Source organism: Leptonychotes weddellii, chromosome 9, assembly GCF_054177405.1.
Source record: "Leptonychotes weddellii isolate Sample4059 chromosome 9, ASM5417740v2, whole genome shotgun sequence".
NCBI classification, from domain to species: domain Eukaryota; kingdom Metazoa; phylum Chordata; class Mammalia; order Carnivora; family Phocidae; genus Leptonychotes; species Leptonychotes weddellii.
In genome coordinates, this window is record NC_138377.1 from 71,464,319 (window position 1) to 71,477,685 (window position 13,367).

Here is a 13,367-nt window from a genome sequence, read left to right on the forward strand (position 1 = left end):
TTGTGCACTGCTTTTAGACACTCTGACTAGTTTGCAAGTATACAATATGTACTGGGGAAATGTTTGTAAGCAATATCAAAATCCATGTTAGAACAACAACAAAAATATCCAAAAGAAACATAACTGTGATAAGGATTCTGAAGAGAAGAGATAATAAAGTGTGAATTTAGCCCCATGTGGAACATGAATTTTTTTCTTGGCTTCATGTCCTAATATCAAAGGAGATAGAAACCCTACAGAAATTTGAACAGGGATGGCTTAATATAAATAATTATTATAAGTAATTGTTAACTATTTACAGGAAATTAGCTACCAAAAGAGAACTTTAAGATTACCCAAGGTCTCAGTGAGAGAACCCAAGGAAGAAACACACTTGGAAGGGGTCCCTTCCCCAAGGTTTGAAATCAGACCTGATTAGAGGGCTGTGGTTGCAGCCTGCTGGATGGCAGAGAAGTTTCTGGGCTGCCCTAGGATAAGGCTGGTGGGCAGAGAACCATGACTGGATGCCAATGAAACTCACTAGGAAGCTGCCATCAGAGGCTGCTGTGGAATTCACGGGGAAGCTGTTGGAGGTACCCACAGAACTTACCTGGAAGGCACCCACCAGGGTGGTAATAAACTCACTGGAAAGCAGCTTTCCAGGAAGCTGCCTGCAGCTGATACCACTGACACTTGTTGAAGGTCATCTCCATGGGGTGTCCTGCAGCAGGATGGCCAAGCACCATAGGAACAAGAAGGAGGGAAAAATACATCTGCAACTGGAAGAGAAGCCCCTACCTGCAAGTGTTCCTCTTTTGCCCTCTACTGACAAAATTTAACATGGTGCCAGGAAGTAAATAAAGAAATGCTTATAAGATCCATCTCTGCTATCAAGCAGGACAACAAAGGGTAGAACTGGAGCTGAGAAGCAATACATCAATAACAGGTACAGGGTCCTCATCAGTGAAGAGGCTTGAGCTCTAGTCTCAGCAATACCAACTTGCTAACACCTAGGGACCTATCAGACACTAATAGATCCCCTTCATGATGTCTTGGTATCTCTCTACTTTCATTAATCCAATCTATTTTTCCTCCATTTTTTTATTTAAATCCAATTAACAGATAATGTATTATTGGTTTCAGAGGTAGAGGTCAGTGATTCATCAGTCTTTTATAATACCCAGTGCTCATATCACATGCTCTCCTTAATGTCTATCACCAAGTTACCCCATCCTCCCACCTACCTCCCCTCCAGAAACCCTCAGTTTGTTTCCTATGATTAAGAGTCTCTTATGGTTTCTCTCTCTCTCTGGTTTCATCTTGTTTTATTTTTTCCTCTCCTCCCCTATTTTGAGTTTGGTAGTCACAATGAGCCATTCTATTACTTCAACATATAATAACTGAAAATAGCAAATAAACAAAACATACTTATCAAGTTTCCAAGAGCTCACACTAATAGATTTTTCTATTTTATTTTGCCTGAAACCAAACTTTAAGACAATTTTTACTTCCTAATGCTGTTTATGATATTGTGATTATAAGAAATACATATCTTCATCTCCCTTCCTGGCACAGGAGTTTCTGAAACACTTGGAATTTCTAAGTGATAGAGGTAAGAAGGAATATCTTTTGTTATTCATAATCAGCCCTCCAGCAACCATACCTGAATTAATGCTAATGAGGTGACTCTTTGTGGGCTACTATATTGCTTCAGGATGAAGGTTGGTTGCCAGAGAAACTAACCAGGTGATTACAGGGTTGGAATTTTCAGCCCCTTCCCCCATCTCAAGGGAAAGGTGAGCAGCTAATTGAGTTAATCACCAATGAGCTTTGATTTAAGCAATCATGCCTGTGTAATGGAGCCTCCTTAAAAACCCTAAACAACAGGGTTCAGAGAATTTCTGATTTGATGAATACATGCAGGAAGTGTGGTGCACCCCTTTTCCATAGGGCAGAAGCTTCTGTGCTGGGGAGCCTTCTAGACTTTGCCCAATGCACCTCTTCACCCGGCTGTTCATTTGTATCCTTTATAATATCCTCTATAAAATATACTGGTAATAGTAAGTACTCTCCTGAGTTCTGTGAGCCATTCTATCAAACTACTGAAACTGAGGGGGGTGGGGGGGTCATGGAAACCCCTAATCTGTAACTAGTTGGTCTGCAGTACATGCAGCTGGGACTTGAGACGGGCATCTGAAGTGGGAGCTGTCTTTGAGTCTGAGCCCTAAATCTTTGGAGTCTGTACTAACTCTGGGTAGTTAGTGTCAGAAATGAACTAAATTGTAGAACACCCAACTGGTATCCACAGAGAATTGGAGAATTGCTTGGTGTGGAAAACCCACACATTTGGTGATAGAAGGGTTGTGGGTAAAACAGCCCATTACTGCTGTAACAAATTACCACAGACTTAGTGGTTTAAAATAACACAAATTTATTCACTTATCGCTCTGGAGGTCAGAAGCCTAAAATGGGTTTTCCTGGCTGCATTCCTTCTGGAGGCTCTATGGGAGAATCCATTTCCTTTTCCATCTTGTGGAGGTGAGCTGCATTCCTTGGCTCATGGCAATTTTCTGTAGCTTCAAAGCCAGCAGTGTATCATCTCTCCTCTCTGACTTCTGCTCTTGTCCTCACATTTTCTGTCTGACTCATCCCTCTTGCCTCCCTTTTATAAGGACCCTTGTGATTACAGTGGACCCACAAGATAATCCAGAATAATCTCCCCACCTGAAGATTTAATCACATCTGCGAAGTCTCTTGCCATGGAAGGTAATATATTCACAGGTTCTAGAGATTAAGGCATGGATATCTTTGGGAGGCCATCATTCTGTCTATCACACAATCCTTCCTAAAATTAAAGTCTCTTGAATATTGCATGATTTTTGCTTCAAGTATATTTTCTCATATAAAAGGGTCTCAAAACCTACCTACCCAGTTTTCAAGATGCTATAATAAGTTACCAGATACCCTTGGTTTCTCTTCAGCCCCCCATTCTTACTCTTCCTAAAAAACTCATTTAATTAACTTTCACCCTCCTTGTAATTCCTATTCATTAAATAATAAAAAAGATGATAAATTAGTTTATGAATTCACGAGCCCTAGTGACACAAGTTTTCTCACAGATCCTCAATTACTCTACCAACCTCCCTATATATATTTGAATTGTCTTCTAGAGTTAGAGGGATTTCTGAATTAATGAGCAGAGGTGCAAGGCCTATTCAGCACATGTGCACGTGCACACACACACACACACACACACAGTCCTGTCCCACAAGCCTAAACTTATTTATTGCATTTCCTTCTGTTCCAAGGTTTCCTTATTCTCATTCTGCTTCTTAGTATATGGCAGGAGAGAAAGTGGAATACATAATTCTAGAGTATTTAAGGAATCTCAAGACAAAGACAGCTTTCATTTAGAATATAGAGTGTCAAAATGGGACTAGAAAACAACGAGATACCACCAGACACCTATTAGAATGGTCAAAATCCAAAACACTGACAACTCCAAATGCTGGTAAAGGTGTGGAGCAACAGGTACTCTCATTTGTCATCGGTGGAAATTCAAAATGGTACAGCCACTTTAGAAGACAGTTTGGCAGTTCCTTACAAAACTAAAATACTCTTACCAGATGATATGATTATCTGCCTAGAAAACCAAAAGCATTAATTTGGGAAGTTTAAGCTGCTGTAACAGATAAAAGCCAAAATTTCAGTTGCTAAAAGGACACAAAGTTCATTATAGTTTAAAGCAGTAGGTGTTCAATAAGCATATGTGAAATGAGTGGGCAAATTCCAACACTGTAATAGTGGAAAAAAAAGAGGAATAATCTTAATGCTAGTTAAATAAATAATGATAACCCCATCACTTAGCAAAAATTATGCTATTTAAAATACATTGTATGTCTATGCATACCAACTGATAAACATAGCCATGATATGTTTATGTTTTAAAGAAAGCAATTATTGTACAATATATGCAAACATTTAGAAGAATATACCATCCATTAACCATGGAATTCTGAGGTTCTTGGTACTCAGACTGCCTGGATAATTTCCCAGGACAAACCTCCTGAGCAAAAACCTAGCCAACAGTGTCCTCCCTTCTGGGCCTGAATGGCAGCCACAAGACAGCTGTCAGGATTTAGTGGATGAAACTTGGATGCATAGACTGGGGATTCCCCAGGACTCCTCCTGGTGCAGAGCAAAGCCAGGGCTGAGAAGACAACAGGGTAAACCACAGGCCAGGGACCTCCATTTGTCCTTTTGCTCCAGGTCCCTCAAATGTTAGATAAGCCTGCCTGAACTTAACCATAGCAACCTTCTCTACCAAAGCCAGAGTTTCCACTTCCGGTGGCAGGGTCTGGAGAAGGGGCGGCAGGCGCCATGTCCGGCCGCAAAGGTGGCAAGAAGAAGCCCCTGAAGCAGCCCAAGAAGCAGGCCAAGGAGATGGACAAGGAAGATAAGGCATTCAAGCAGAAAAAGAAAGAGGAGCAGAAGAAACTCGAGGAGCTAAAAGTGAAGGCCGTGGGGAAGGGCCCCCTGGCCACAGTTGGAATTAAGAAACATGGCAAAAAGTAAGCTGTTCCTTGTGCCCAAGACAATGATGATCCTTAATTCCATTCCTGTTTAAACATCTGGATTCCCTGTCATAGCATCTCTTGCTACCTAGAGCTGGAATGAAGTGTTGTCTTAGATCCTGTTGTACATTTAAGAATAAACTTTTGTAAAAAAAATAAAATAAAATAACCAAAGCCAGAGTTTTACCAATGCCGGTAATTCTTTTTAGTCTCATGTTGGCCTAACTGACTTCCCATCATTGGACTGGGCTTTACTACAGCAGAAACCAACTGCTTTCTGAAGGCTACAAACTACTGACTGGGACACAAACACCAAATGTCATCCTGTCTCAGACACCACCAGGGCCTAATGCTTCTGCCAGGCTAAAAAGTCATTTGATGGCAGAAATCCAGGCAGCATCTTGAGGCCAGTTAATTCAGCCATGCCTGTCACTAACTGTCATCCTTTGCCAGGACCCAAAGTGCAAGTTCCTCTGGTCATTTGCTCTTTCTTCTGTTCTCCCCGCCCCCACCCAGTTCAGTTCTCTGTTCACCCCAAATCTACCTTTCATCCTCCCATTATTGACAAATCCATCAGCCCTTCTCATCTTACTCTGTGGGATCCTCATTCTTTGTCAACCACCACTGAATTTCCACCTTTCCCCCAAACACTCCCTCTACCTGTTTATCTCCACTTCCGATCCTGGGTTGTTCACTGTCCTTCTGCCCATATGATGTGGGGGGGGGATGGGGATATCCATCACATTTTTCTTGCTCTACACTGCTGCCTTCAGACTACTACCCCTCCACCTTTGTATAAACACACCTCTATTGAGGGTTATATCATCTGTCTGTAGCTCCCACTCCTTCCCTTGCCATTGTTATTATTGACTTTCTAATTACTACATATATATTTTTTTTTATTAACATATAATGTACTATTTGTTTCAGGGGTACAGGTCTGTGATTCATCAATCTTACACAATTCACAGCGCTCACCATAGCACATACCACCCCGCAATGTCATCACCCAGCCACCCCATTCCTCCCACCCCCCTCCACTACAGCAACCCTCAGTTTGTTTCCTGAGATTAAGAGTCTCTTATGGTTTGTGTCCCTCTCTGGTTTCGTCTTGTTTCATTTTTCCACTACTTGTATTTCTTACAGATTTGAGCTTCTGGATCATCTCATTACCTTCCTTTCTTCTCTAGTGCTGTCATCATTCAAGGTTCTAGGTGAATCTGATGTCCTTGTGCACAACCTATCTGACATCACAGTTCCTTGACCTCCACTCTATTTCAGCAATCTACTGCTATTCCAAATCCAGTTCTTTGCTATTTCCAGAACTATTCCACCTTTTAAACCAAAATCCTCATATCCACTTCCAAACTGCACCTTCCCAACTTTTCTTACTCTTTATTCTCAGTCTCTATTCTTATACCGCATCAATGCCTCCAAGACTTTAATCCCACATCTCCCCCTCATCTGTCTGCCCCTGTCTATTAATTGGACTTCCTGTCATCCTCCAATAATCACTGAAAACAAAAATATGATTGTGTCACTCTCCTACTTAAAATTCCTCAAAGGCTCTTCATATGTTTTAAAAATTTCAAATTCCTGGGGCACCTGGGTGGCTCAGATGGTTAAGCATCTGCCTTCGGCTCAGGTCATGATCTCAGGGTCCTGGCATCAAGTCCCACATTGGGCTCCTTGCTTAGCGAGGAACCTGCTTCTCCCTCTGCCTGCCACTCACCCTGCTTGTACTCTCCCTCTCTCTCTCTGGCAAATAAATAAATAAAATCTTTTTAAAAAATAAATAAATAAAAATTTCAAATTCCTTAGACAAAGAATTCTTTCTAACTTTGTAATTTGGCCTGGCCTGACCACTCCAGCCTTATTTCACCCACCACCCCAACACATGTCCTGCACTCCATCCAGTTTTGTAGACCTAGTTGCAGTTCCATTTATCCATCCTCTAGAATGCCCTTCTCTACTCTCTCCTCTTGGCTAACTCAAAAATGTTTAATTTTTTAAATTAAACTTTTTACTTAAGGTAATTATAGATACATGTACAGTTTAAGACATAATACAGAGATAACCCAAGATAACCCAATGCAGAGATAACCAAGTAAAGATAACCCCTTTACCCAGTGTTGCCTAATGGTAACATCACACAAAACTATACTATGGTATCAGAACCAAGAGACTAATACTGATATCATCAAGATACAGAAGAGTTCCATCACCCCAAGGATCTCTCATATTGCCCCATGATAGTCATGCTCACTTCTCTCCCACCCCTGGCCCCTTCTTAATCCCTGGCAACCATTAATCTGTTCTCCTTTTTTATAATTTTGTCATTTCAAGAATGCTATATGAAAGATATTATATAGTTTGTAACCCTTTGAAAAATTGGCTTTTTTCACACAACATAATTCTCTGGAGAAAAACTCCACGTTGTTGCAGGTTTCAATAGTTCATTCCCTGATTGCCGAATAGTATTACATGGAGTGGATGTACCTGTTCATCTATTGACCCATTTTTCAACCACGAGCCCATTAAAATCATATGGGTTGTTTAAAGTTTTTTTTCCCCCTATTATGAATATAGCTGCTATAAAACATTCATGTAAGTTTTTTTATGTGAATTTAAGTTTTCATTTCCTTGAGATAAATATTCAAGAGTATAATTGCTGGATCATATGGTTGTTGCATGCTTAGTTTTTGGCTTTGTTTTTGTTTATTTGTTTTTAAGAAACTGCCAAAATATTTTCTAGAGACAGAATGTGACATTTCACATTTCCACTAGTGGTAAACGAATGATCCAGTTTCTCCACATCCTCACCAGCATTTGACGTCATTTTATTTTAGCCACTCTGATGGGTATAAATGATACCTCATTGTGGTTATAATTTGCATTTCCCTAATGGCTACTGAGGTTAAACATCTTTTCATGGGTTTATTTTCCACCTATATGTCCTTTTTAGTGAAATGTCTCTTCATGGGCTTTTTTCTCATTGGATTTTTTTTAACCATTGAGTTTTAAGAATTGTTTATATATTCTAGATACTAGTCTTTTGTCAGATATGTGATTTCTAAATATTTTCTCTCATTCTGTAACTTACCTATTCATTCTATCAATTGGCTCTTCCATGGAGAAAAAAGAAATATTTTAACTTTGATTAATTCTAATTTATCAAATTTTCCTTTTATGGATAATGCTTTTAGTGCCAAGTCTAAGAACTGTTTACCTAGCCCTAAATCCTAAAGATTTTCCTTTTTTTTCTTAAAGCTTTGTGGTTTTACATTTTCTATTTAACTCCATGATCCATTTTGAGTTCATTTTTGTATAAGGTATGAGGCTTAGATCAAGGTTTATTTTTTGCCTACAAATGACCAATGACTCCAGCACTATTTGTTGAAAAGGCTGTCTTTCCTCCATTAAATTGATTTTCCTCCTTTGTCAAAAGTAAGTTCAACATATTTATGTGTATTTATTTCTGGCTTCTCTATTCTGTTCCATTGATTTATACGTCTATTCCTCCACTAATAGTACACAATATTGGTCACTATTATTAAATAATAAGTCTTAAAATCACATAGACTGAATCCTCCAGCTTTTTGTCATTGTCAAAATTGTCCTATCTATGTTAGTTCTTCTGCCTTTCTATATAAATTTTAGAATAATTTTGTCTCTATCTACAAAAACATCTTGGAGGGATTTTAATAGGGAGTACATTAAACCTGCACATCAATTTAGGAAGAATTGACATCTTCACTTTGTCAAATCTTCTAATCCATAAAGAGAATATGTTGCTCCATGCCATTAATTTTTGATTTGACTCATCAGCATTTTGTAATTTTATTTAGCACACAAGTCCTATACGTGTTTTGTTATATTTGCACCTTCAGTATTTTTTTAAATGATTTAAAATAGTGTAATATTTTTAGTTTTAGTGTCGATATGTTCATTGCTAGTATATGGAAATACAATTGATTTTTGTATGTTGATCTTGTACCTCCTACCCTGCTGAACCCATTTATTAGTTCTGGGGTATTTCTTTCTTTCTTTCTTTTTTTTTTTTTTTGGTAGATTCCTTTTCTTCATAGAAAATCATGTCACCTACAAATAAGGACAGTTTTATTTCTTCTTTTCTGATCTGCATGCCTTTTTTTCTAGCCTTATTGCACTGGTTAGAACTTCAATCACTATATTGAGTTAAAAGTGGTGAGAGCAGGTATCTTTGTCTTGTTTCTGATCTTTGACAGAAAATATTCAGTCTTTCACCAGTAAGTATAATGTTAGCTATAAGTTTTTCATAGATGTTCTTTAACAAGTTGAGAAAGTTACCCTCTACCACTATTTTTCTAAGAGTTTTTATCCTGAATAAATGTTGAATTTTGTCCAATGTTTCTTCTATATCAATTGATATGATATGATTTTTCTTCTTTATCTTGTTAATATGACAGAATACACTGATTGATTTTTTAATATTGAACCAATTTTGCATCCCTGAAATAGATTCTACTAGGAAATGGTGTATAATTATTTTTGTATATTGCTGAATTCTATTTGCCAATATACTGTTAAAGATTTCTGCATCAATATTCATAAGGGACATTGCTCCATAGTTTTCTTTTTTGGTACTATCTTTGTCCAGTTTTAGGATCAGGGTAATTCTAGCTTCATAAAATGAATTAGGAAATACTGTCTTCTCTCCTATTTTCTGGAAAAGATGATACAGAAATGATGTTAACTCATATTTAAACGTTTGGTAAAACTCTCCATTGAAACCATTTGGGTCTGAAAATTTCTGTTTGAAGAGTTTTGGTTTGAGTTTTAGTTTTCCATTACAAATTCCATATCTTTAATAGTTATATGCCATTATAACTATTTAATATTGAATGGCAGTTTGTGTTTTTTGAGGAATTTGTTCATCTCATATAAGTTGTCAAATCTATATGTACAGTTGTTCATAGTTTTCCTTTATTATCCTTTCAGTATGTGCAGGGTCTGTAGTGATATCCCCTGTTTCATCCCTGTTACTGGTAATTTGTTTCTTCTTTCTTTATTTCTTAATCAGTTGTGTTAGAGATTTATCAACTTTATGGATCTTTTCAAGAATTAAGCTCTTTATTAAATTGGTTTTCTCCATTTTTTTTTCTGTTTCCAATTTCATTTATTTCTGCTCTTATTTTTTTTTCTTCCTTTTGCTTGCTTTAGGTTTATTTTGCTCTTTTTGGGGGGAGGATGGGGGTTCTTGAGGGGGAAGCTTGGAGAATTGATTTGAACCTATCCTACTTTCCTTTTTTATCTTTTTTAAGTTTTATTCATTTAAGTAATCTCTAGCCCACATGGGGCTCAAACTCATGACCCCGAGACTAAGAGTCGCACACTCCTCCAACTGAACCAGCCAGACACCCCTGAACCTATCCTATTTTCTAATGTAAGCATTTAATGATATAAATTCCCCTCTTACTACTGCTTTAGCTATCTTTCAGAAACTGTGATGTTTCATTTCCATTTTTATTCAGTTCATTTTATCAGTTTACTTTTTAATATTTTTTTCCCTTGAAACTTTCTCTTTGACCTACAGATTATTCAGAGGTATGTTGTTTATTTCCCATGCTTATCTTTCTGTCACTGATGTCTACTTTCATTACATTGCAGTTGGAGGACACATTCTGTATGATTTCCAGTCTTCTAAATTTGTTGAGGTTTCTTTTATGGCCATGGATATGATCTATCTTAGTATATGCTCCATGGGCACTTGAAAAGAATATGCATTTTGCTGTTTCAGGGAGGAGTATTCTATAAATACCAATTGGATCAAATTGATTGATGGTACTAATGAGTTCTTCTATATCTTAGCTGATTTTTTGTCTAGTTTTTCTATCAATTATAAAGAGAGACATTAAATTATATTTATATATATATTATTTATAATATATATTTATATTATATATAAACAATTATAGATTTGTCTATTTCTCCTTCTAGTTCTATCAGGTTTTATTTCACATATTTTACAGTTCTGTTGTTTGGTGCATACATATTTAAGATTGCCATAGGATTTTTTTGGTGGTTGGCCCTTTTACATTATATAATATCCCTCTCTTTCCCTAGTAAATTTCTTTGCTTTGAAATCCACTTTATCTGATATTAATATAGACACTCCTGCTTCCTTTCAATTAATGTTAATATAATATCTCTTGTTCCATCCTTTTATTTTTAACATAGCTATACTGTTAAATTTCAGGTGAGTCTCCTATAGGCAGCATGTAGTTGGATCATGTTTTTCAATTCACTCTATCAATATCTGTCATTTAACTGATGCATTTGGACAGCTTATTTTAATATAATTATTGATATATTAGGGCTTATACCTACCATGTCATTTTTTGTTTTCTGTTTTATTTTTCATTTGTTTTCTTTTTCCTGCCTTCCTATGAATTGCTTGAACATTTTTTACAATTCCATTCTGATCTATAGTATTTTTGAGTATATCTCTTTGTACAGACCTTTTTAGTGGTTGTTCTGATATATTACATGATATATACACAACATAGTCTACTAGTCCTTTTACCAGTTTGAGTAAGGTGTAGAAACCTTACCACTGTTTTATACTTTTATCTTCTTCTTTTTATTATAATTATCTTAAATAATTCCTCTATGTACATTGAGAATCTTGTCAGAAGTGTTACAATTTTTTTTAATAGTTTTTTTTTAAAGATTTTATTTATTCATTTGACAGAGATAGACACAGCGAGAGAGGGAACACAAGCAGGGGGAGTGGGAGAGGGAGAAGCAGGCCTCCCGCAGAGCGAGGAGCCCGATGCGGGGCTCGATCCCAGGTCTCTGAGATCATGACCTGAGCCGAAGGCAGACGCTTAACGACTGAGCCACCCAGGCGCCCCAGAAGTGTTACAATTTTTGTTTCAATTATCAAATATATTAGAAAACTCCAGAGCAGGAAGAAAGTCTATTGTATTTACCTATATTTTTGCTTACCATATTCTTCCTTCCTCCCTGATGTTCTAAGATTTATTTTAAAATCATTTCTCTGGCAGAAAGAAAAGAAAAAGAAAGGATGACTAAAACTTCCTAAGCTATTCTTTTAGGTTAGGTCTACTGACAACAAGTTCTCTTAGTTTTCCTTCATCCAAAATTGTTTTAATTTCTACTTCATTCCTGAAGGATATTTTTGTTGAGTATAGGATCCTGGACTGACAGGTCTTTTCTTTCAGCACTTAAGACAGATATTGTATTCATTTCTTTTGTCTCCACAGTTTCTGATGAATATCTGCCATCATTCAAATTGTTCTTCCCCCATAGGTCAGGTGTCATTTCCCTCTCACTGCTTTCAAGTATTTTCTTTGTCTTTAGTCCTTCACAAGTATGACTAGGATGTATGTTACTGTGTCTTCTGGTGTATCCTCTTTAGGGTTAGCTCAGCTTCTTGAATCTGTAAGTTTTGGGCTTTGTTTTGTTGTTTGCTCTATTTAGAAAGTTTTCAGCCATTATCTCTTCAAGTACTTTTAAAATCTTGCCTTTTCTCCTTTTCTTCCAGGACTCTACTGACACTGTGTTATATCTTTTGTTATAGTCCCACAGGTCTCTGATGCTCTGTTTATATTGTTCAGTGTGTTTTCTCTCTGTCGTTCAGATTAGGTAATTTTTATTGATCTATTTTCCAGTTCACTGATTCTTTCCTCTGACCTCCCCATTCTTCTGTTGAGAACATCAACTGAGCTTTTCATTTCAGTTACTGTATTTTTCAGTTGCATTATTTCCATTTAGTTCTTCTTTATATCTTCTATTTCTTTGTTGAGAGGGGTTTTTTTCATTTATTTCATGCATGTTCATAATTACTCTGAAGGATTTTTATGAGAGTGGCCTTAAAATCTTTGGCAGATGATTCTAATATTTCTTTCATCTCAGTTTTGGCATCTTTTGAGTGTCTTTTCTCATTCAGTAAGAGATTTTCCTGGTTGTTGATATGACGAGTGATTTTTTTAATTAAAATTTGGATATTTGGTATGATGTTATGATGTTATAAGACTGTTTTATCTGGCTTTCTCTGACACCACTTCATCAGGGGAAGGGGTTGAGGGGTAGGTATCACTAGCTCATTACTGCCAGGTCTACAACTACTTCATTGTCCTGACAACAGTTTGATATTTAAAATATGAGTGTATTATTTCTTCAGAGAAAGTAAAACATGTGTTTTGAAAAACTTAGTTCAACAATACATTCCTCCAGGAAGCCTTTCCTAATCCTTTAATCCTGGGTTAGGGCTCCTTCCTCTATGTGTTTCCAGGTCTACCTATACTTGTCTCATTATGGAATTATCATACTATTTTGTAGATGCCTGTCCACTTGTCTGTTTCCACTAAACTGCAAGCTTGGTGACAGTGCCAACTCTGTCTTACTTGATGTTGCATCCTATACTAGAATAGTGTCTGACATATAATTGTCACTCCATAAATATTTTTTGAAAAGCTATCATTTGCTGTCCAAATCTTCAGGAGCTTGTTAGTAACTTCCAGAAGAAGGTTTGCATTCAGTTTGTTACTGAAGACTGTGCAGTCGGGCTCACTAACCTCTAGATGAGAAGCTCCCACAATTACCCTATGTAAATCCCTTCTTCAACCAAAACGGTCACCTTGTCTCCAGAACCCTCCTACCAGCATGCATTTCTACCTACCAGTCTGGAGGATGGTACAGAAGGATCTTATCTCATATCTTATCTCCACCTTTTTTAGAATCCTTTTCCTAATCACCCTGACATGCTTGATCATAGTATTTGTACATTAGAACCATCTTTAACATACA

General features: G+C 37.1%; 1 long non-coding RNA gene and 1 pseudogene across 1 annotated transcript in view; one reads left to right on the top strand and one right to left on the bottom strand.

Moving 5' to 3' along the window:
* The window catches only part of LOC115941324 (uncharacterized), a 47,324-nt gene that overhangs the window by 1,828 nt on the left and 32,129 nt on the right, over positions 1–13,367 (bottom strand). Inside the window, exon 2 of the long non-coding RNA XR_004076090.2 lies at positions 590–700. This is a non-coding gene — a long non-coding RNA (uncharacterized LOC115941324). The remainder of the gene's footprint in view (positions 1–589; positions 701–13,367) is intronic.
* On the top strand, positions 4,031–4,716 carry LOC145723280 (translation machinery-associated protein 7 pseudogene; annotated as a pseudogene).